Consider the following 5,626-nt stretch of genomic DNA (forward strand, 5'->3'; position numbering starts at 1 on the left):
TCATCATTTCATCTTCAAATGAACTCTTATATGATGAAGTCCTTAGGACTTATGTTATGATAAAGGAGGATTTATCTTTGAGTCCTTAAACTTGTTCGCGACCAAATGATATATTGTTACTAGGACGACAACATTATCGAGATTAGGTCGTTGTGTGACATATACGTTGGTTGTCCTCTTAACCAAGGAGTGTGGAGACACTGGTATGCCATACAGGTGAAGTGTAGGGGTACATTTTACTGAACGTGACCAATTCCGGAATGCTCTACTGTCAAGAGATGTTCCGAGTGGATATGGGTATAAGTTTGGCCCTCTGACCTGAGATCGCAACCTGTGACTAGCAAGCAACTCACTGTACTTTGGTACCGGACTACCTAAATTTCTAATTCAGTGACGGAAGGTCACTGGGTGCAGTCAAGTACTTGCGTAGTCAGTTGTAAGTCGAGATGGAATTGACCCCTCCTGGAAATAGGAGATAATGTCTTGTGATTAATTTAGCAAAATCATGGCCAGGGTAATCCCAGTGAGGAGTCACGGGATATCTAAAGTTAATTACATAATGGATGTACTAATTATAGGGTGACAGTGAGCTCTAAGTCATCCTGGCATTAGGAGTCAAAGGGATTGAATTATACAGTAACCATAGTCCAGGATTCCAGAATATTTGCTTCGCATATATTTGGCCTATCCGGACGTCGGATACCATTGCTAGATGGTCACATCGATTAGTATAGGAAAACGTTCCTATACTACCGACTTAGGTTCGAACCTATGAGGTCACACGCATAAAAGTTTTTAGGTTGATCAAATGGCTGATTGATGATTAAGAATCATTCAGGGGTAATTTGGTTAATTCGATTGACAAATTATCCAAAGCAAAAGTTGTATTAAAATAATTATTGAATTATTGGAGGATTAATTAGCAATTAGATTGCTAATGAACTCAATTTGATTGAGTAATTGGGCTTAGGTTTAGCCAAATTGAATAGGATTCAATTTGGGCTGCATCAGGGTTTGACCTAATTGGATTGGGTTCAACCCAAGTAGATTGAGCTTGACCCAATTGATGGAACTTGACCCAATTGGATTGGGCTTGATCCAAATCAATTAGAAGACCCTATTTGATGAGGATTATGAGTTCAAATAATCAGAATTGGATAAGGAGAAGAATCCCTAAATTTTAGAAACCCATCCTTATCTTCTTAGAGAAGAATGACACCTTAATTTATCCCCAATATTTTCTATGCCTATCCTCTTTATTTTTGGCCAAAAATTAGCATGAGAAGAGAGGAGGCATGGGGCTATATTTTTTATAAAAATGGTGCTTAAATCTTTCTAGAAATATTTAGATGAATTTCCTAATTTGTAGGGATTGCATGGTGCATGAAATAGGGTGGTCTGCGGTTGAACTTTGGATGCATGAATTCCTATCTTTTAGGGATCCAAAATGCACGAAATTTGGATATGTTTATCTTCTCTTAGCTGCCAAACCACCAGAATTTTTCAGAATTTTATCAGCCAAATTAGTTGGCTAAATTAGGTGTGAGGCGTGGGGTGGTCTTTTGGCAATAAAAGACCCCCATGCCTTGGGTTCAAGATATACCATATTTAGAGGTTTCAAAAAATTCTGAAAAAATTCTCTAAGGGCCTCCATCCCTTCTTCTCCTTCTTCCTCACATTCATCCTCCATCTCCTTGAAGAACAATCAAAGGTTGAGTGTTTAGAAGGAGAAAGCTTCAGCCATTGCAATGTTCCTGCGCGAGCTAGCACTCCCATGAAAAACGATCTACCTAGGGCTTCGCGTGTACTTCTCATAGAGGCCATTCGTGTGTGTGGCTGCGAAGTCAAGGATCAGATCCATAAGTTTCTTCCATCATAAAAGGTATTAATCCCACATCAATATTTTATTTTGGAGTCAGGGTCTAGGTCTGATTCTCCGAGGTTTTACCCTCCTTTGGGGCTCCTCACGGAGTTATCTCCAGAATCCATTCGATGGATATTCGAAGATTAATCAGAATAGAGTTTGAGGATGATAGTGTTATTTTGATGATTAACAAGCAATTATCTAGAGTATGTTATAAGTTAAATTGATACTTCATTTATAAGACTATTACTCTCAGGATATTTGTATAAATTGATATAGATACATTTCATTGTTTATTTGAATGAATCTAACCTTGAGATGCAGCAAAGTGTGGATTTAGTCGACCCAAAGGATGATTGGGTCGACCCCGGCACATCAAGAAATCATTTGGCACACTTCTGCAAAAATGGCACAGATGAACAGTGAGTTGGGTCGACCCAAGGAAAGCATGAGTCGACCCAAACATCAAGATCCTCAAAACAAGACAGAACAATGGTTCTCTGGATTCACTGAGAGGGTCGACCCAAGAAGTAGTTGAGTCGACCCAAGCTTGAGTCGACCCAAACCCTGAGAGGGTCGACCCAAAGGCAAGACAGAAAAGAAGACAGAAAATGGTTCTCTGGAATTACTGAGAGGGTCGACCCAAGAAGAAGTTGAGTCGGCCCAAGTGAACTTTGAGTCGACCCAAAGAATGGTTGGGTCGACCCAAGGGAAGGAAGGCTGAATTTCAAGTTTCTGTATTTTCTGAGAGAGTCGACCCAAGAAAAAGTTTGAGCTGACCCAAGGTTTGGGTCGACCCAAGAAAAGTTTGGGTCGACCCAAGCACGGGCAGAAGCATAATGGCTAGTTGTGCAGAAGTGCTTTTTGGACTCCCAACGGCTATAAACGGCTAGTTTCTTCAATCCAACGGTCAGGAAGGACTATTTGGAGGTTGGAGAAGTATTTAAGAGGGAGTATTTATCAGAGGAAGTAAGCTTTGGAAAATACATCAAGTGCATTCAAGAGAGAACCCTAGCAAGGCAAGCTTCATCCAAGTGCTTCATTCAAGAATCAAAAGAAAGTGGTTGAGCAGATTCAAAGAGTCATCAAAAGCTCCATTTACCCTTGAAGAGTGAAGCATCCTTGACAAAGAAGAGAGAAGTCACATCAAGCGATACATATTCTCTAAACTCTTCTTTGTAGATTATATTGTTATATTTGCTCATCTAGGAGTTTAAATCTTCTTCCTTTGTTTATTAAACTACTTGTAAAGGTTGGTTGGTTAGCCCGCAAAACCAACGGAATAGGTTGATTGGTGAACCCGGAAAACCAATTGTAAAGGTTCGTTGGTGAGCCCGTAAAACCAACATAGGTTGTTGGTAAGCCCGTAAAACCAACGTAGGTTGTTGGTGAACCCGTAAAACCAATTGTATAGGTTCGTTGGTGAGCCCGTAAAACCAACATAGGTTTTTGGTGAACCCGGAAAACCAAAGTGTAAAGATTTTTGGATTGTGAGCCCGGAAAACAATCCAACTGTAATCTGCGGGATTATAGTGAATTCCCAAGGGGTCGCTTGGGGAGTGGACGTAGGTGCTAAGGAGAGCACCGAACCACTATACTTCTTGTTGTTTGTATTGTGATTTGTTTAAGTTCACTAACTCATCATTTAACACAAGTAAGATAGTTAAAATTAAAAGAAACCAATTCACCCCCCCTCTTGGCTTGTCACCTTGGGCAACAAGTGGTATCAGAGCGAGGTGCTCCAATAGTACTCATTGATCTCACAATCAAGAGTTAAAGATCATGACAACCCAAGTTGGATGTTCTATGAGTAAGGGGCAATCCACAGATAGACCTCCACTATTTAATGGTATAAACTACACATATTGGAAAGCACGCATGCGCATTTTCATTCAAGCACATGACTACGATTTATGGAGTATCATAGTCAATGGGCTACATACAAATGCTAATCATGATAAGAAAATGGCTCAGCAAAATGCAAAAGCCATGAATATTCTATATTGTGCATTGGATGATAGTGAACTTAATAACATATCTTTTTGCATGACTGCTAAGAAAATATGGAGTATGCTTGAAGTTAAATATGAATGCACTAACATTTTTAGTGAATTTGAAACTAGCTCCGAAGAAGAAGAGCAGCAAACTGAAATTGAAAATCTATGCTTTGTGGCACATGAAGATGAGGTATGTACTCGAATACAAAGTGATTTCTCATTCAAAAATCAAGTACATACTGAAGCTCAATCTGATTTTACATTTGATGAACTTCATGATGCATTTTCTGATTTATACTTAGAATACAAGAAGCTTAATTTAAAGAATAAGAAGCTTAGTTTAAAGAATAAAAGGCTACATCTGAAAATGTCAGAGGAAAGAAATTCTACTGCTGAAATGAAAGACAAATTAAATTCTGAGAATGAACGCTTAAGATTAAATTCAGAAGAATTGATTCAGAAAAATCAGAATTTAATTAAAGAAAATCAAAACTTAAGTGAAGAAGTTAACCAATTGAAATCTTTTTTATTAACAAATTCACTGTAAGTTCAAAAAGATTAAAAACGATGTTTGAAAGTCAACATGCTGTTTTTGATAAATCAAGACTTGGCTGGATTTCTTTGCTCAACAATAAATCCCTAAAGAAAAATGTTATCAATTCGCCAAGCAAACCATTAAATAAGATAACTTATTTCAAACATAAAAAGATTGGGCATAAAAACTTTACCTATGGTTCCAATACGAATAAATCAAATGGTAAAGTTATTACGTTTAAACAGATTTGGGTTCCAAAAGGAACCATATGCACTAACCCTCAAGGACCCAAGCAAGCTTGGGTACCCAAAATAAAAATATGAGGGTGTAGATATAAGTGTGCCAAGCTACCCATGGAACAAATGAAACCTTCATACAAATGGGTGCATTGACACATAATTAAAAATAAGTCTCAATTTATTCATTAAATCTAGTATAAGGTTTAACATTCTACATCGTGTATCAAAATTATCTTTTTATGAAATTACGATACTCTCTGCATCAAAGTTCTTAAATGCCTCATATGTTGAATTTTTATCTCAACGATCTTAGCATAAAATTTTTCTAGTGCTTGCATGATAATAAGAAAACAATGAATGAATATGTATAACCTTCTCCTTTAAGTTTTTCAAAATCTAAATTTCTTCTCTAATATAAATGGTTGATGCTGATTTCATGCTAAAACTTTATTGAGCATAATACTTATGAAATCTTAGGTTATCCTTCGTGAAGGTATGAATGTAATTCATCATGTTATTATACCATTTATTCCTTATATGATTATCTGAAATGTATTATGATTTGCTTTATAAGTCTCATATATGCATCATAGGTTAAATCATAATCATTTCAAATTGGTTCAATCATAAATGATTAATGTGTTATGATCATAATAAGAAACTTACTTAAAAGTTTCTATAATAACAAATCGTCTTCCCTCTTACAAGTAATACTCAAGACTATTCTAAAATTCAAAATCAATAAATCTGATCATTAAAAAAAAAATATTTCATTGAGCATAATCATTGTATCCATGATTAATATCTTTTCCTAAAAAGATCTCAAATTTCACTGATTAATTTTAACTCATCATGTTTAATCTGAGCATAAAAATCTGTTAAAGCATGAATATTAATTTTCTTGAGCTATCTCTCATAAGTCAAAAATATTTCTTATTTTTTTTTCTAAAAGAAGATTGCTTGTCTTTCTGAAACAAGAGTATCTGTGTTG

The sequence above is a fragment of the Phoenix dactylifera genome, chromosome 7 (assembly GCF_051530095.1).
Source record: "Phoenix dactylifera cultivar Ajwa chromosome 7, Ajwa_hap1_PhDact_Kaust_v1.1, whole genome shotgun sequence".
In the NCBI taxonomy this organism is placed as follows: domain Eukaryota; kingdom Viridiplantae; phylum Streptophyta; class Magnoliopsida; order Arecales; family Arecaceae; genus Phoenix; species Phoenix dactylifera.